The sequence below is a fragment of the Saccopteryx leptura genome, chromosome 2 (genome assembly GCF_036850995.1).
Source record: "Saccopteryx leptura isolate mSacLep1 chromosome 2, mSacLep1_pri_phased_curated, whole genome shotgun sequence".
NCBI lineage: Eukaryota > Metazoa > Chordata > Mammalia > Chiroptera > Emballonuridae > Saccopteryx > Saccopteryx leptura.
In genome coordinates, this window is record NC_089504.1 from 216,041,737 (window position 1) to 216,061,655 (window position 19,919).

General features: G+C 46.3%; 1 protein-coding gene across 2 annotated transcripts in view; it reads right to left on the reverse strand.

Moving 5' to 3' along the window:
* The window catches only part of AGPAT3 (1-acylglycerol-3-phosphate O-acyltransferase 3), an 88,923-nt gene that overhangs the window by 58,358 nt on the left and 10,646 nt on the right, over positions 1 to 19,919 (reverse strand). The window contains exon 2 of one of the 2 annotated variants that reach the window (XM_066370057.1): positions 8,714 to 8,776. The exons of the other annotated variant lie outside the window; for it this stretch is intronic. The gene's annotated coding sequence lies outside the window, so the exon portion shown is untranslated. The remainder of the gene's footprint in view (positions 1 to 8,713; positions 8,777 to 19,919) is intronic. 2 annotated transcript variants of the gene reach the window in all.

Here is a 19,919-nt window from a genome sequence, read left to right on the forward strand (position 1 = left end):
AAAAGCTCTGTCCTGGGGGGGAAGGGGACACTTTCCAATGTCCCTACCATATAGCACTTATATATGCATTTTTAATTTTAAAAAGTCAAACACATAAAACAGTGTCTCAAATGCCTAGTACCCTTCACTGAGATGAAACATTTGCCATATTGCTTCAGATCTATGTCTTTAAAGAAATAAAACCCTGTGTGGGTAGTGTGTGGTATGTATATGGGTGTGCGTGTGTAGTGTGACCCCGACCTGGTCCCCAGACTCCAGAGGTCAAAATCCAGCCAAGAAAATTATGAACACTCATCCTGGACAAGTCAGCTCAGAAAATCAGCAGCATGGAACTAATGACTAATTAACAAAGGATGCCATCAACACCTAGTTTTTTTGGTTTTTTTTTGTATTTTTCTGAAGCTGGAAATGGGGAGAGACAGTCAGACAGACTCCCGCATGCGCCCGGCACGCCCACCAGGGGCGACGCTCTGCCCACCAGGGGGCGATGCTCTGCCCCTCCGGGGTGTCGCTCTGCCGCAACCAGAGCCACTCTAGCGCCTGGGGCAGAGGCCAAGGAGCCATCCCCAGCGCCCGGGCCATCTTTTGCTCCAATGGAGCCTTGGCTGCGGGAGGGGAAGAGAGAGACAGAGAGGAAGGAGGGGGGGGTGGGGGTGGAGAAGCAAATGGGCGCTTCTCCTATGTGCCCTGGCCGGGAATCGAACCCGTGTCCCCCGCACGCCAGGCCGACGCTCTACCACTGAGCCAACCGGCCAGGGCCAACACCTAGTTTTATTATTCACTAAAAACTGGTTGACAGCACCCAATAACCGAATGGTCCCAGAGCTGTTCATAACTTGGATAAAGAAGCCCAACGTCTCATTAAGTTACTAGCATCACCTGAGCTGGGATAAGACTTGCAGCTCACTGTCCTCTTACCCCAAGCCCAACCCTCATCCAAGGAGACACTCACACATACTCTCTCTCTCTCTCTACACACACACACACACACACACACACACACACACGATGAGGGCGTCCACAGAATGCCTGCCAGCTGGTCCAGGAAGCTGCCTCAGGAAGGGTCCCCATGCTCAGGGGTGTTGGTGGGGTGACGATGGTTTCAGCATGGACCTGACAAGTGGCTGCTGAGCATGCTGCATCAGGGCTGCATGGTATTTGGGATCAAGAAGCAATAACATTAAGGAGGCATGGCCGTGTGCCCTGGGAGGACAGAGTTGTGAAAGTGATGAGCAGCCACACAGAGCAAAATAGTCTGGTTCCCACCTGCCCTGTGGTCTGCTCCATTTTCACTTTTTCAGGCACCAGAGCCCTCTCGAGGTCCAGGGCAGGGATTCTGTGAGAGCACAGAGGTGTAAAGGCCATGTGGTTCTGCATGTGCCCACGAAATGCAGGTGTGAAGACACCATGGACCTAAAGTTCTGGTTCTAAGGCCTTGACACTATTTGGAAAGTGGAGACAGTAACAAGCTGTAGCCCGGTCAACCTGCATCCCAGTGGTGTAAGGATACCACTCCAAAGGTGGAAACAGAGTAACAGACTTAACAGGATAAACTCAAGAGAAGACAGGAACACAATGGAAAAGGATGGTAAACAGTGATGATGTTGATCAAGTAGAATGTCCAAATGTGTTAGTAACCACAGTAAGTATATATAAACAGCAATTAAAAATCCAGCCATCTGCTAGATTTACAAGAGACAAAATTAAAATGGTATGTCACAGAAAGATGGAAACTAAATCGGAGGGAACTACATTCAAACACCCACAAAACAAACGCTGGACAATAATAGAAGTGTGAAATTGACTTGAAGGCAAGAGGTCTTGAACAAGGCTGAGACACAAGCGACAAGTGGCTACATTTGCTAACAGTCCAAACCTCTGCCCACAGCTGAGCTCAGGAGCACACCTGAGCCCCCAAGAAGACTCAGGGATGTGCTGTGCTGTGATGTGATCACCTGGAACAGGGGTCTCCAAACTTTTTACACAGGAGGCCAGTTCACTGTCCCTCAGACTGTTGGAGGGCCGGACTATAAAAAAACTATGAACAAATCCCTATATGCACACTGCACATATCTTATTTTAAGGTAAAAAAACAAAACGGGAACAAATATAATATTTAAAATAAAGAACAAGTAAATTTAAATCAACAAACTGACCTGTATTTCAATGGGAACTATGCTCCTCTCACTGACCACCAATGAAAGAGGTGCCCCTTCCGGAAGTGTGGCGGGGCCGGATAAATGGCCTCAGGGGGCCGTATGCGGCCCACAGGCCATAGTTTGGGGACCCCTGACCTGGAGAAACAAGCTGGTGCAGACAGGGCTGAGTGCTCCATGCTCTGACAGCCGACCAGGACACGGGGAGGGAAGTGGGAGAGTAGGAGCCACTGTCACTTCCCAGGCAGCAGTGGGAAACTAACAGCAGAGCAGCTGATAAGGTGGGCAAGAAACGCTCAGGTGGATGTAAGTGCAAGAGCAGGTGCTCAGGAAGGCAACGCCTTGGGATGGGGAGGTACCAGGTATTTCATTGTCAGTACAGAAACAATAGGCATTATCCAAAAGGAGGGAACGAAGGATCCAATAGAACAATGTTCACATCAAGTTTGGATCAGATAACCACCAGAACAAAACACACACTTCCCCAGCTATCAGGTCAATCACACCAAAACACAAAACCCAACAACCAGAAAGGCAAAGGACAGAGGCCACTTGTGCTGCAAGTGTGTTTCAGAATGGGCACAGGTTTTATTGGTAACCCCAAACACAAGTACTAGCAGCACTAATCAAATACGTGGACCATATTGATCAATTCAAACTGGCAGAGATCATGTACTGAAAAAGGGAGACACATTACAAAACAAGACCCACTCAGCTAGATATCAGAGAAATAATTTGACCAAAGCAAGCCAGCAGGGTTGAAAATGCCAACTAGGTATATATTGGGAAAATGCAAATTCTTGATGACAGAGAATAAAATATCAAACCAAGTGACCTTAAATGAGACAAAGCAGGAATATTTATGATAGAACTAAAGTTCTTAAGAATATATAATACAGGCCTGACCAGGCAGTGGCACAGTGGATAGAGCGTTGGACTGGGATGCTGAGGACCCAGGTTTGAGACCCCGAGGTCACCAGCTTGAGCGCAAGCTCATCTGGCTTGAGCATAGCTCACCAGCTTGGACCCAAGGTCGCTAGCTCGAGCAAGGGGTTACTCAGTCTACTGAAGGCCTGCAGTCAAGGCACATCTGAGAAAGCAATCAATGACCAACTAAGGTGTCGCAACAAAAAACTGATGATTGATGCTTCTCATCTCTCTCCATTCCTGTCGTCTGTCCCTATCTATCCCTCTCTCTGACTCTCTCTCTGCCCCTATGTAAAAAAAAAAAAAGAAAAAACATATGTATATATCATATATAATATAAGTGGTCCCTCGTTCATGTATATCCCCTCATACTTTTTTTTTTTTTGTATTTTTCTGAAGTTGGAAATGGGGAGGCAGTCAGACAGACTCCCGCATGCGCCCGACCAGGATCCACCTGGCATGCCCACCAGAGGGTGATGCTCTGCCCATCTAGGGCATTGCTCTGTTGCAACCAGAGCCATTCTAGCACCTGAGGCAGAGGCCATGGAGCCTTTCCCAGCGCCTGGGCCAACTTTGCTCCAATGGAGCCTCGGCTGCGGGAGGGGAAGAGAGAGACAGAGAGGAAGGAGAGGGGGAGGGGTGGAGAAGCAGATGGGCGCTTCTCCTGTGTGCCCTGGCCAGGAATCGAACCCAGGACTTCTGCACGCCAGGCCAATGCTCTACCACTGAGCCAACCGGCCAGGGCCTTTCCCTCATACTTTTTTTTTTTTTTTGTATTTTTCTGAAGCTGGAAACGGGGAGAGACAGTCAGACAGACTCCCGCATGCGCCCGACCGGGATCCACCCGGCACGCCCACCAGGGGCCACGCTCTGCCCACCAGGGGGCAATGTTCTGCCCCTCCGGGGCGTCGCTCTGCCGCGACCAGAGCCACTCTAGCACCTGGGGCAGAGGCCAAGGAGCCATCCCCAGCGCCCGGGCCATCTTTGCTCCAATGGAGCCTTGGCTGCGGGAGGGGAAGAGAGAGACAGAGAGGAAGGAGGGGGTGGTGGAGAAGCAAATGGGCGCTTCTCCTGTGTGCCCTGGCCGGGAATCGAACCCGGGTCCCCCGCACGCCAGGCCGACACTCTACCGCTGAGCCAACTGGCCAGGGCCTCCCTCATACTTTTTAGGACACACATAAAATGGGAAGGTAAGCTTTTTTAAATGAGGTAGAGCTATTACAAAAAGACTTCCAGACAAGTTACATCAAGTTGCCCAGATGTGGGGTATGATGTAAATATATTTTTAGGAGTTCTGTGTATGTCTGTCTGTCCTTATGTGTATTTTTACAGGTTCTGGAAGGATAAACCATTTACAGGAGCTCCCTCTAGGAAAAAGAGTGAAATCTAGGATGTAATAGAAAATGAAATGTTGGTTATTCATTAGATTTGGTTCTAAATTTAATTTTAACAAGCACAAACCACTTTTATAATTAAAATTTAAACACTCAGAAAGAAATTATCATGCTTGCTATTGAACAGTTATCTTAACACTGTTAAGATGTGTGTTTTTTTAATATAAGGAAAAAAGGTTATATTGCAGAAGATATGCACTATCTAGACACAAGTTGGCCTGCCAAAGTCCAAGCCCTTTGTCCCACGTTTGGAAAGCAAAGAGACATTCCCAAACATAGCCAAGTAGAGTGACCTGGGTACACAGAGGGGCACAAGCACTGGCCTCCCCGCCCACCTGCCCACGCCCTGGCTGGGAGAACGCCTCCCGGAGGTCAGGTCTTGGGCTGAGGCCATGTTGGGTTGAGCAGTCCATGGTGGCTTACTCTCTCCTGGGGCTCACAGCACATACTGTGGCAGGGGTGCAGGACCAGCCCTGCCTCCGTCTGGCATATATGCCTGTTGCTGCCATGGACCAAACCAGTCTTCCGCAGAAAGAGGCTGGGAGCACAGACCTTGTCTACGTTAGGTCCTTAGGTTCCCCTCACTCTAGAATTCACAAAAGAGTGGGATCCCAGCAATAGGGGGTGCTGCCCATCTTAATCAATGAAAAACCAAAATGTCACATACTAGCATCACCTTCCTCAGAGGGTGTTCTGGGTCTCCCACAGGTCCCTAGTCCTGTTCTCCCTGGAAGTCTCTCTCCACCCTCACAGTCCCCTCCACAGGGTTATCATCAGGTAGATTCTGCAGGACAGCTGACTAACCTCTCAGGGAGTGAGGGGTCTCCCCCGCTCCTGTGCCCTCCTGCAACAAAGAACAAGGACCGCAGCCAGCCTGGAAGGTTGGGAGCCAGGCTCTGGAACACTGGGCAAAGGGAGGAGAGAGGAGCTCATAAAATAAACACAGAGAAAAGGCCCCCTTCCAATACTGGTACCTAAGAAAGACTAAGGAAAACCTTCAATCATCTTAAAACTTATAAGAAAAATCAGTGGGAAACAAGGACAAGCTGACATTGCAGTAACAGTGACACAGGAGCAATGACTATCTCACCATTTGTCAGTGAAGGGGCCATGAGCATGGGGACCACATATGCTGGCCACCTGAGATGCCGTGCTGAGCGGACTCCCAGGAGCACACAGGTCCCAGAGCCTTCATGAGTCAACAAACTCTGTCCGGCTGAGGTCCTCCTGCCTGTGGGCAGCAACAGCTCCCTGCTGCTGGGCTGGGTGGCACACGACAGCTAACACAGTGTCTACCATGGTACCAGGATCCAGCAAGAACAGGATGGCCCCACCCACCCTCAGGACATAAGGGAGGGGCTTTGAAGCCCAGTATGGCCCCTGGGGTGTAAGCACAGGCAAAATGCTTATCCTGATCCTATGTCCTCATCTGAAAAACACAAATGATAAGATTTGCTTCATAAGGATAGGAAGAGAACTAAATGATGAGGGATTCTGAAAAGGGCTCAGCCCAGAGCCCACATGCATCATCATCATCATAATAATCAGGGTTTCCAAAGCGACTGGACCGAGTTACAGCCACCACAGTGTGTGAGCTCCCCACAGTCCTTTTCATTTCAGCCATTCTAGTGCTGCACAGACATCACATCTGTGGTTTTTAATTTTTATTTCTCTGATTAAGTTGCATACCTTTCCAGAGGTCCATTAGACATTTGGACATCTTCTTTCAAGAGGCACCAATTCAAGTCATAAATGAGTGTTTTACTTAATTTCAGTATTGATGACTACTAGCTTGGGGGCAGAAGATGCTGGTCGGCTGTGCTCTCTTTCCTGCCTCTGGGAAGGAGTAAGTTATGTATATATTACTGAAGGTGGTGCATTGTGTGGATGAGAGTTCACCTCACTGCTCCTTGATTATAAATCTGATCAGGGGATCGATGTCTCCAACTCACTATTCCTCTTCTTCCCCTCCTTCTTCCCAGCCCTCAGCTGTTATAGAACAGTGAGGGCCCCATCCCCAATAACCAGGGAGACCAGACTGAGTTCCATCTCCAATCTCCCAATATTCTATCTTTCTGGGAGAGGTCTGGCTGATGACTAGAGACCTTGGGCCACTCTCCCATAGAAACAAGCCATGGAGGAGGATATATGCCTGCTGTGCAGAATGCAATGAATGTCATGGATCACAAGGCTCTCGATGCCATCCACAACTCCTCCAGCACCGCGTGGTGCCCTGGGCTCCAGCACCCCTGGCAGTTGTGAGGCAGAGAATTCTCTGAGCCCCAAACATCCTCCAGATATTATCAGATGATAATAAATAGGAAAAGAATGCATTGAGAGCTCAACCCTGGATACAATGTAACTGATTTGCCTTTGCCAGCAAATACAGCTTGCAACAATTTAACAGCTGAAACCAAAAGCTGTGTATTAAATCAATAATGAGCAGCCTGATCAGGTGGTGGCATAGCAGATAAGAGTGTCATACTGGGATGCAGAGGACTCCGGTTTGAAACCCCGAGGTCACCGGCTTAAGCGCGGGCTCATCTGGCTTGAGCACGGGCTCACCAGCTTGAGCGTGGGTCGCTGGCTTGAGCAAGGGTTCACTCACTCTGCTATAGCCCCCCCCCCCCCATCAAGGCACATATGAGAAAGCAATCAATGAACAACTAAGGTGCCACAATGAAGAATTGATGCTTCTCATCTCTCCCTTCCTGTCTGTTTATCCCTATCTGTCCTTCTCTGTCTCTGTCACAAAAAAGAAAAAATCAATAATGAGCAAAGGAAGCAAATAAACTTTTGAATGAAGATGTTGGAGATGAGACCCTCAGAGTACTACTGAAAGCTACCGTTTGTAGCACATTAACGTTAGGAATCATCAAATTGGCACTCATGAGAAAATATTTAATTCTAAAGCAACATTAAACAAAGTAATTTTAATCTGAAAACGAAGGCAGTACTGCAGTACTCAGTTCATATATTTAAACAACGTTATGTTAAACAAGTCATGACTATACCATATGAAAAGTGTGAGATTGGCGTTGGGTTCCATCAATCCCACTCATATCCCAAAAGTTGTTTGTTTTTACCAAATAGTAGCTATCATATTATATGTAATAGTAGCTATTAAAATAATAATTGTTTTAATTATTACACAGGGGTTTAAATCACCTTCCTGAGCAGGAATTTTAACTTATAGTAAACTATGAGTTAAAACAAGCAAACTTCCAGACATGGTGGCTGGGACCCACTCTTCACAGAAAGCACTTTAAAAGACAGATGACTCTAGGCCCAAAGACTAAACGGCAAGAGGCCATCTGGTCGAGGCGTGATTAATATAAAGGAACCTGTCGCTCACTCACCTAATAGTAGTAGATCCTGAGAATGAGTGTGGGCACAGGAGGGAGGTGCTCAGCATGGAGCCTAAAAGGAAGGTCTTGAACTGCCAGAGCTGGGACACAGAATACAGAAGAGGGGCCCCGGGTAACTAACTGGAGGCCACTCTGTGGGATGGGCCTGAGGAGAGAGCCCAATGAACTAGGTACCCCCACCCCCAATTCAGCACTCTCCACCAGAGCTACTGGGTATCACTGGGCTCCCAGGGCAGTGCCTTACAGGAGATGACCATCCTGTGGCTAACTGGGCCCTCTTCCTGGCAAACATACTCACAGACATCGGGGTCACACATCACCCCTGGACATCCAAACTGGACAGCTATGTTTGTCTTAAAGAAACTCTTGGAAAAAAAAAAAAAAATTCTTGGACTTTGGGGTCTGCTAACAAAAGCCAGGTCCAGCTCTGCAGGGTGGCACCCACTGCCTCGTCCCCACGGACACCCTGAGACCAGCAGCAGGTTTATCCTGGCCCCTCAGTTCATCTGTCCAGGAAAGAACAGAACATTTTCATTTGAATTTTGAACAAATGGGAAGTGATGAATAAATATTCTTTAGCTGCAAAAAAAATCAAAGGACATACCCCTTTAAGAGAATCAACATGCACTAAGGCACAACTGTGCCCTACAAGGTCCCTTCAATGTCACTGAAGTTGGCTCTGCAAGCCTGGATCTCAAGGCAGATGGACTTCTGCATCTGCCAGCAAGAGTTGGGCCCAGATCATGAGAGCAGGACCCATTCCAGGGCTGCTCCAAGGAACAGAAACAGACACACACATGCACACTCACATGCTCACATGCAAATGATCACCGCGAGCTCAAGCTCAGGGGGCCTCCTCCTAACTTACCGAGGCTCAGGGTCTGCGCAGCCAGTGGAAGCAATTGTCCTTAGAGGTTTCCACCTTAGAAGCCTGGAAGTGAAAGGCACAAACACATGTACTTGTGTAGGAAAACTCCTGCACAGCAAGGAAATTGACCATTATGAATGAACTTTATTTCCCCGTGAACTGAATATTCCACTACCTGCAGCAAAAGCCAGGGACGTGGCCTATTGGGGGGGGGGGGGGGGCTTCTGAGCTGTTACTTCCCACTGCCTGATAAGGAGGCCCCACAGATGGCTTACAAATGAACACACCCCAGGATGGACCGCAAAGCAACTTCAACCTCCCTGCAGGCTCTAAGGAGCAGCAGAAGGTAGACTCTTCCTGTGGTGCACCATGTGGAGCAAAAACAGCCCTCAGGCCTCTGGCCCTCTGGATGCGAGGCTCTGCCCTTCCCAGCACAGCAGCTCTGCCAGGCCTCATTTGCACTCTCAGCTCCCTTCCAAACCCCAGGAAATGCTGCACACTGGGCTCCCCTCCAGGAAAGCCAGCCCTCCCTCCAACACAGCCTTAGGCTGTGATCAAGAAAGCTAACCACCACTCCCCCTCCACTGGCCAATTTTAGTCCTTGTTTTTGTTTGTTTTAAATTATGGTAAAATATACATAAAATTCACCATTTTAACCATTTTCAAGTGCACAGCTCAGTGGCATCAAGCACATTTACATTGTTGTGTAGCCACCACCACCATTCATCTCAAAACCTCTCAACTTCCCCAACTGAAACCCTGTCCCCATTAAACAGACTCCCACTCCCCCCTGCCCCTCCCCCTCCCTGGCACCACCATCTACTTTCTGTCTCTCACAATGTGACTCCTCTGAGCACCTCATGTAAGTGCAATCACACAGTATCTGATCTTTTGTGACTGGCTTATTTCATTAGGTATCTGACCTTTGTGACTGGCTCATGTCCTCCAAGTCCATCCATGTTGTGAGCACACTTGTTTTTAAGGCTGGATAATATTCCACTGTACGCACAGGCCACATTTTTCTTTTATAGGTCTTATAGTTTTAGCTTTCAAATTTAGGTTTGTGACCCATTCTGAGTTAATTTTTTTTTTACAATGGGAAGAAGTAGGACAAAAGTTTGTTGTTTTTTTGCATATGGGTGTCCAACAATCCTGGCATCACCTGTTGAAAATGCTATTTGTAGTAAGGTACCAAAAAGTTGCAAAATTAATATTGATATTCTAGGAGGAAAGATCAGGCTTTCCTGTTCTGTCCTTCCTTTGGGGAGGGGAGGAGAAGAATGTAGAAGTTTCTGGCTTGCAAGGACAATAGGTCATTTAGTTTTAAATCTAAAATAAAGGTTAACTGAGAAACTTCTTCTCTTTCAATGGGAGACAGAATTTACATACCACACTACATTGATTGTGGTTCCTCCCCCTTCCTGGAATCCTGAGAGTAACATACCTCTAGGGAAAGGAGAGAAGATGAACCCTGAAAGATTGTAAATATCTTTGATTGTGTTATCTTGAAAGTGTTAATGTTTTTGTGTATCCCCTAAAAAAAATGTTGTAAGCTTGTGCCATGATGTCATGATCTCTCCAGCCCATGTGTGATCAAGGGTATATAACCAGCCCCTGAGATGTATTTGGCACACTTGATTTGGGTCTGCAAACGCCCCGTGTCAGCCATATGCGGCCGGCATATTTAATAAATTTCCTCCTTTAATAAAACCCTTCAAAATTCATCTGGACTTGGTGTCTCTACATAAACCCGCAGAAGTGAGGTATGGGTACTTTTCAGCATCTGGGGTACAGTACTTTACAACACTATTACTTCATTGAATTACGTTGGCACTTTTGTTGGAAACTGACTATAAATGTGTGTGAGTTTGTTTCTGGAATCACTCCATCCCATTGATCTTCATGCATACCTTTCCACAATGTCTAGATTACTGAAGCAATAGAGAGAGTTTTAAACCCAGGTTTTGTGTCTTCAAAATAATTTTGGCTAGTCTAGGTCTTTGGATTTCTAAATAAATTATAGAATAAGCCTGTTGGCTCTGGCTGGTTGGCTCAGTGGTAGAACATTGGCCGGCATGTGGACATCCCAGATTCAATTCCCCGTCAGAGCACACAGGAGAAGCAACCATCTGCTTCTTCACTCCTACCACTTCACCCCTGCTTATCTATTTCTCTCTCTCTTTCCCTCTTTCTCTCTCTCTCCTTTTTTCTCCTCCTACAGCCATGGCTCAATTGGAGTGAGTTGACCCCAGTGCTGTGGATGGCTCCATGGCCTCTGCCTCAGGCACTAATAAGAGCTTGGTTGCTTAGCAACGGAGCAACACCCCAGAGGGGCAGAGTATCACCCCATAGTGGGCTTGCCAGATCAGTAGGGGCACATGCAGGGTGTGACATTCGAATAAAAGCCATAAAATACATTAATGGGCTTGGGAAAATAACTTAAAAAGAACTGGTCCAGTAAGTACAGCTCATTCCCGGAATAGATGAGACCAGACTCCCAGGATGAATAAGACAGATGAGTCCTAAAGATAGGGAAGTCGTTAGACTCCCAGGATGACTAGGAGCTGATGAGTCCTTGAGATAAGGAAGTCGTAAAAACTCCTAAGATAGTTAATGTGACCACATCCTAGGGGATAGATAGGGACATTTCCAGCTGGGGGCTTTCAACTGTATGACTGGTTACTAAGGCACATGACTAAAAATTTAATTTGGAGGAGCCAATTGCTAAACGCCAAATTCGCTTCTGTATGAACTGCTTGCTTGCTACGCTATAAAAACCCCTAGACTGTAGGCGCTCCGGGTGGCTCTTGTGACTACCACTTGAGTTCACCCCTGCGCAGGTTAATTTTGCTTTGTTCTCTTTTTCTCTTGGCCATAAAACTTTGTCTGAAACTCTCCAAACGTCTCCAGTGTCTGTTTTACCCGGCGAGTGTAACACAGGGGTCTGTCTCTGCCTCCCCTCCTCTCACTGAATAAAAAAAAGAAGTAGCCTGTAAATTTCTAAAAAACAAAGCGAAAACCTTGCCAGAATGATGATTGTGATTGCACTGAATCTACATGTCAGTTTTGGTAGAGTTGGCATATTACATTAGTAACATTGGGTCTTATGGTTCATTAACATAGATAGCATAGCTCCCCATTTATATCGGTCTTCTTTTATTTCTCTTGGCACATTTTTTGTTATATTTTTCCCTAACAATTTTATATTTTCTTTTTATTTATTTATTTTTCTTCTTTTTCCAAGTGAGAGGAGGGACATAAACAGACTCCCGCATGTACCCTGACTGGAATTCACCTGGTAACCACTATCTGGGGCCAATGCTCTGCCCATTTTGGGCTGATGCTGACAACTGAGCTATTTTTAGTGCCTGAGGTGGAGGCTCTACAGAGCCATTGTCAGCACCCAAGGCCAATGCACTCAAACCAATCAAGCCATGGCTGTGGAAGAGGAAGAGAGAGAAAGAGAAGGGGGAAGGAGGAGATGGTCGCTTCTCCTGTGTACCTTGACCAGGAATCGAACCCAGGACATCCACAAGCTGGGCTGATGCTCTACCACTGAACCAACTGGCTAGGGCCAGAATTTCATATTTTCTATGCTACTGTAAATGGTGTTTCATTACAACTTTTAATTGTCTGGTGCTAGTATATAGAAATAAGATTGATTGTGTTATATTGACCTGCATCCTGTAAACTCACTAAACTCACCTACTAGTTCTAACAGCTTATTGTAGATTTCTTGGGATTTTTCACATCTGTGAATAAAGACAATTTCACTTCTCTTCCATTGTGCATGTTTTATTTTTCTCATCTTACTTTTCTAGTATAATGTTGGATAAAAGTGGTAAGAAGGAGGGGACATGCCCAAGGTCACAGAGCACCTCCCTGACGAGGCTGCTTAGGGTTGCTTAGGGACGGGGAGCAGGAGGACATGGGCTACAAATGCAAGCACATCTGTGGCTTTAAATTTTCTGGCAGCCACGTGAAAAAGGAATAGGCAAACATAATTTAGTAGGACATTTTATTTAACCCAATATATCCAAAATACTATCATGTCAACATGTGACTAGTATAAAAGCACGCTAAGAAAAATGTCTCACACTCGTCTTCACACTCTTTGGCATTGTGTGCATGTCACAATGACAGCAGCTCTTAACCCAAAGCCACAGCTCATAGGTGTGGATGGGACAGTGAAGCTCAGACACAACACGCCCTTCAGAGGGTTCTTTTCCTCCTGTCTCCTTCGTCCTGTGCTCGAGAGAGGGCTGGGTGCCTCTCCACCGATGCGCTTGTATCAGTGTTTGTCCGATGTATCTGAGTTGGAATAAGAACTTTAGATTAATTCTGCTTCTGGATGGTAGGTACAGGGGTTCAGGATTTAACTATTTAAATTAAGAAATCTGAAAACAGATTTCTTAATTTAATAAAAAGAAGCTAACCCATTCCTGGAAATATAATCACAAAACAATAAAGTGACAAAATCTTCAAATACTTCCAATTTTCTATTTCTTTGGTAAACTTTGAAAGGAGAAGAAAACACTGAACCCTTTCCGGAAATAAGAATAAATGAACCTGTAAGTGACCAAGTATAAACAATTAATAATTACCATCACTTCCTTTTCAATTTTTTCCCAAAAAAAGTTCTTATTTATAAGAAGCCTCTCTGTTATTTATAGTCTATCAGTCCTGCTTTCTATCTCTCTGTGTGTTTCTCTCTCTCCCTGTCTCTTTCCTCCCACCACCAGGCACTTCTCCCCCACCAACAGAGTAACAATATTAGGAAGGATCCCCTCTGTCATCAAACCACTGGCTTGGTAACAAATCTTTCTTGCTGTACACAGTTAATATACTACTTGTCATGTGTGTGAATTAAACACCATGTTAAACAAAGTTCATCTGAAATGCTTCAGAGGACCATGGCCACTGACTTCATGTTGTGCTGGGGGGGGGGGGGGGCACTGTGTGCCTCTCTCCCCCTGTGTGTTTGTATCAGTATTTGTTGGATGTATGTGAATGGGAATAAAAAGAGTAATTGGCAAAATCATTGTTATAAGATTGTCCTACCCAAAATATAATCGACAAATTTTAAAACTTATTTTTAAAAGGCCACAGACATACATGTGACCCCCTCTCAGAAAGACACAGATGGCAATAAACAAAATGTCTGAGAAGGGAGATTATCCCCTTGAGCCCATTAGCCTCCCAGACAATAAAGCAAGACAGGCCCACCTCACCAGAAGCCTGAACCAGCAGTCACCTACAGTCCCTAAGGTAGCTAGCTTTCTTTCAGGGATTCCCAGACACAGACTTCACACCCAGAGTAGCCCAAGGACATGAGATCAGAAGGACAAGGAGCCATACCTGTTCCCTCCAATCAGCCACCCAAGGACCACAAAAAGTTAGCAGCCAGTAGCTGCCGCTACTCTGGCAGCTTTAAGGGAAGGAAGAGATGCTACTCTCAGATTTGCTGAGCCATGAAATGATTCAGCAACAAGGAAAATCCAAAAGTTGGCACAGAAACGCAGCGCTGTATGGTGATGACAAGCAGACATTCACTCAGGTTTGGGCAGGTGGCACAGCTAATGCCAATACACCAGCCTCTTCCGTGTTCCAGAACCTCACTGGACACAGCGAGACACTTCACTGTAATGCTACCAAGCTTCTTCCAGGAAAAATAGTAACAGAGATGGACAGAAACCACAGTCTTCTTCATCTTCACCCAAGGGGAGGGCAGGAGAGCCAGCACCAGCATGAGAGGCATGTGGGACCCTTCTCAGGTATCCTAGGGTTCGTGGCCAGTTTCAAGAGGAACTTGTGCAGAACTCGCCCTTGTTTCTGTTCTTGCTCCCTTTTCACTGTGGCACTTTGTCAGCTGAGCCACTTTTTTCTAAGTGCTATTGTCCCCAGGGCAGACCAGCCAGGACTCACTATACACTACCATACAGGAAGTCACTTCTCCAGCACTCTTTAGGTGCATCATGTGTGGATACCTCTTTACAAAGTGCCTTCATATGTGACTTTTCCAGTCCTCACAGGCTCTGGGGGAAGTTGAGAAGAGGGGCATAGGCTATGACCAAAGGGAAGTTACCTACTGGAGCTGCTGTCACCCAGCTCTCAGTCTTGAGCCTACGGTACACCCCAACACCTCTGCATAGGAAAGACCAGTCACCTGATGTCTATTTTCTTTATTTTTCTGTGTGTGTTTTAAAAATATGTTTTATTCCTACCAGCAGGATGGGCCTGCTTGGGGAGATGGGTACTCTGGGCTCAGGGCATATGTGGTTGGTGAGGAGATAATGATGACTGGGAAGCTAGAAGGAAAGGGGGTGGGTCTAGAGGCCAACCCCCAGGGCTCCTTAGATACAATTCTGAAAATGGCTAAAGGACTCATGGCAAGCTAACACCATGCTACCAATAACATTAAGAAATTGTTGCTTGACCAGTGGTGGCACAGTGGATACAGCATTGACCTGGAACTCTGAGGTTTCCAGTTTGAAACCCCGAGATCGCTGACTTGAATGCGGGCTCACCAGCTTGAGAGCAGGATTGCCAACTTGAGCACTAGATCACTGACATGATCTCAAGGTTGCTGGCTTGAGCCCAAAGGTCGCTGGCTTGAGCAAAGGGTTACTGGCTTCACTTGAATCCCCCCAATCCTCATCAGGGCACATACAAAAAGCAATCAATGAACAACTAAAGTGAAGCAACTATGAGTGGATGCTTCTCACTCCCTCTCCTCGCCCCCCCTTCCTGCCTCTCTCTTGCTAAAAAGAGAGAGAGAGAGAGAGAGAGAAAAGAAAAAGGAAATTCTTAGAAATTTAGCTGCCCATCACAGTTGAGGTACAAGTTTTTCATGATGCAGTCAAGGACACTGGGGTCTTTCTGGTTCTTTGTAAAGGCAGGCAGTTCTGTATTCAGGAGGATTAGGGACTCAGTCTGGGAAAGTGTGTAATTGTTCCTGTCCTTCCCAGCATGCCTCTGGTGAACAGCAATCAGAGACTCGACGTGTGGCTCAGTCTCTGTAGGGCTGGACATTATTGCATGTCAAAGTGGAACAAAGCATGGAGGCTGTCACCTGCCATCTATTTTCACTGCTGAGCTTAACAGAATTAATTATGCCACTGTCATATTTCACAGACATAGCAACATGACATATTGGATTTCAAAATGTAAAAATAAATGGAAACACTATTAAGCACCTAGAAGAGTGTCATTCTTTCCAAGGCTACTGGAGTGAGCAGAAACGGCCCAAACCTTTCAGAGGTAAATTGGCAATGTGGCTCTAGTCTTCCAAACATGCAGACCATGCACTCAGCAATCCACCCACAGAATTGTCCTCAAGAGGTTAACCAGAGCTTCAGCACACAAGGACGGCCATCATATGATAACAGAGATAGAGAAAGCATCAGCATCCATCATCAGGGCTAGCTGCATACACCTACCGTCACACATGGAGTCAAGTGCAACCCTCATGGTCTTCACCCAGGGACAAGGACAGGGGCAAAGGTCAGCCATGCAACATGAAATGAAGAAAGATGCAAGAAGTGAGTCCAGCCTGACCTGTGGTGGCACAGTGGATAAAAGCTTCAATGTGGAAAGCTGAGGTCACTGGTTCAAAGCCCTGGGCTTCCCCAGTCAAGGCACATATGGGAGTTGATGCTTCCTGCTCCTCTCCTTCTCTCTCCTCCCCTCTTTCCAAAATGAATAAAAAATAAAAAATTTAAATAAAAGGAGTCCATCTCTGTGTTAAAAGCATGTATGCATGTGTGGATAGGAAAATTCCAGCAAAGTGACAGCCTAGTTAGAGGATGAGTGGGGATTCACTCGGCAAAGGGGGAGAGTGTTCTGGAGAAAGGCATGCAGAGGTCCAAGGCAGGTGTGGCTCAGGAAGAGCCTTAAGGCCAGCTATGGTGGGAGCACGGAGCGTGAGGAAGAGAAGGGCATCCGTGAGGCAGGGTGTCACCACAGGGGATTAGAGCAGGGCAAGCGGGAACCAAATTAGGGCTGTTGAAATACAACTTCAGATTCACCATAGGGGATAAATTTGATGGGAGTGAAACGGGCACAGAGGCCTTCAGGGGGCACTGGAGTCCCCCCCTGTCTGGGGGCAGGGGTAGGGGGGAACTATGAGTACATGACAAGGGAGATAAGATTGGTGAGGTTCACCAGTGGCTGGTGGGGGATGAGTGTGGGGGACACAGAGAAAGGGGGTCACAGGTGGGTCCCAGGGTTCTCGCTTAGATGCCAATGGATGGCAACTTCACTGCAAGAGACAGGAACATGAGAGGAAGCTTGTGGACACCAGTGTTAAGGGCAGGAAAGAGCCTGCTGAGACTGGGGTGCCTGATACGAGATGACACAGTGGAATGTGGGCCCAGGGTTTAGAAATCAGAACCAAGAAGAAATGGAGGGTTGGTGTCACTCCTTGCAGGAAGCCACCAGCAAGAAAACCTCAGATGCACAGAGCCCCAAGGTACCTAGTCATCATTTCTTTCACATTTACTTTCTAATTTTAAAATTTGACATACTAAGATGTAATAATCATTTTCCCTCAAAAATCATGGTCTTCAACTTAGTACTATTAATCATCTTTTAAAAACCATGCTCTTTATTACCGCTATATACCACATACTGCATACATAAGGTAGTTTTTCAGCTACAAAAAAAAAGTTATGTGAAGAAAAGTGTTTAAATAGTGACTTAGTCTGCCTATTCTAGGATAGCAGAAATCATCTGTTGTATGGACGAGAGACAAGTCAACAGAAAGCTAAGTTCACTGAAGACAAAATCTGAGACACACCTTGCAATTGTGTCCCGAAGTGATTAAAGCAGCTGGTACTCATGTGCTGGGGGTGCAAGGGTCTTCCTCACTTGGAAACCTCAGGTATTACATTTGTCTTCCACAAGGCAGTTTTAGGCCAGGATATTTCCCCCAAGTTAGCTCAGTCACTTAGTCATTTAGCCCTAAATCTACGACATTCCTTCAACTTTCATTATTGCTTTATTTATCAGGATTTGTATAAATTCACCCAACCATTAGCAATTGTTTCAGTCTTGGAATTTTATTTTGGGGTCATTTTCCTTCTCTGTCCATTGCATCTGTAGAAGTCCCCTTTGTGAGTCCATAAAATTAACCTAAAATGGTCCCAGCTCAATCCCACCCCTGGGATCTATGCAGAACACAGTCTCTCCACAGAGACTTTCCTCTGTGAGCCTTGTGGAAATCTACACAAAAAAACTTACCTGAATATAAGTCCATGATCCAAAATTACAAAGTACATGAGAAACTAGCTTTAGGGAGTGACAGGCAACAGAATAAGCAGTGAAATTCAACCCTCAAAAAATTCAGACTTTGGTATTACATTTGGTATTATTATTTTGGTCTCATTAATTGCAGTATATAAAATAAGTATATTTAGAAATAAAAGAAAGTGCAAAGATATGCAAAGAACACGAAGCAAAAGAAGAGGCAGATTTGGAAAGAACCAAAGAGGACTGCTAAGAATAAAAAACATAACCACTGAAATGAAAAGTTGAATAAGTTAAATAGCAGATTAGATAGAGACGAAGATAAGGCTGGAAAACTGGAATAGAAAGCCAAAGAAATTACTGAGAATGCAGCAAAAAGTGACTAACTGGCATGAACAAGAGTTTAAGAGGCTTGGAGAGGCCCTAGCTGGTTGGCTCAGCAGTAGAGCATCAGCCTGGTGTGCAGAAGTCCAGGGTTCAATTCCAGGCCAGGGCACACAGGAGAAGCGCCCATCTGCTTCTCCACCCTTCCCCCTTTCCTTTTTCTGTGTCTCTCTCTTCCCTTCCCACAGCCAACGCTCCATTGGAGCCAAATTGACCCCGGGTGCTGAGGACAGCTCCATGGCCTCCACCTCAGGCACTAGTACAGCTCCGAACCTAAGGAAGCAAAGCCCCAGATGGGCAGAGCATCGCCCCCTGGTGGGCGTGCCGGGTGGATCCTGGTCGGGTGCATGCGGGAGTCTGTCTGACTGCCTCCCTGCTTCAAGCTTTGGAAAAATACAAAAAAACAAAAAGAAGCTTGGAGCGTGGTGTGAGGCAAACATAAGGTAAGAGTAAAAGCCAACAAAATAGGGGCTGAAAGTTTTCCAGAATTGCTAAAAGACACAAAACTTTATCTTCAGGAAGCACATGGGATTCAAAGAAGATAAACAAAAGAAATCCACTCTAGAAATGGCACTGTGAAACTAAAGAACACCGGGGTAAAAGAGTCTAGAAAAGCAGCCAGAGAGAAAACATACTACTGACACAGGAAGGGCTGACAGCCACAGAAACTAGGAGACAGTGGTGTGACATAATTCAAGTCTCAAAAACATCAGTGACATATAGATCATGTCCTATGCCCACAAGGCTGCTGAAGTTTAAAAAATTAACCTAAAATCCCCATACATTTAAAGCTTTTTGTGTGTGTGTGTGTATTTTTCTGAAGCTGGAAACGGGGAGAGACAATCAGACAGACTCCCACATGCGCCCGACCGGGATCCACCCGGCACGCCCACCAGGGGCGACGCTCTGCCCACCAGGGGGCGATGCTCTACCCCTCCGGGGCGTCGCTCTGCCGTGACCAGAGCCACTCTAGCGCCTGGGGCAGAGGCCAAGGAGCCATCCCCAGCGCCCGGGCCATCTTTGCTCCAATGGAGCCTAGCTGCGGGAGGGGAAGAGAGAGACAGAGAGGAAGGAGAGGGGGAGGGGTGGAGAAGCAGATGGGCACCTCTCCTGGGTGCGCTGGCCGGGAATCGAACCCGGGACTTCTGCACGCCAGGCCGACGCTCAACTGGCCAGGGCCTAAAATCCCCATACATTTAGAAGAAAAAAATATCTTCTATTATCACTCATGAGTCACAGAAGAATATCAGAAAATTTTAAATGCTGAGAACCGAGCAATGAAAATGCTACATACCAATATATACAGGCTACCTACTGTACTTGCAGAACCAAGGTCGACAGTTACAGCCTTAAATGCTTATGATAGGGATAAAGCCTGAAAATTAAGAAACTGGGCTTAGAAAACACTTTTTTAAAAGTTAAGCTTTCAATTCAATAAGCTATAAAGAGAACAGCAGGATAAACTCAAGGAGCATGGAAAGCAGGAACGGCAGCGAAAGCAGAAATTAATGATACAGGAAACAGAGGATAGAGACCATCCACAAAACTAGAAGTTGGCTCTGCAAACAGTAAGAAA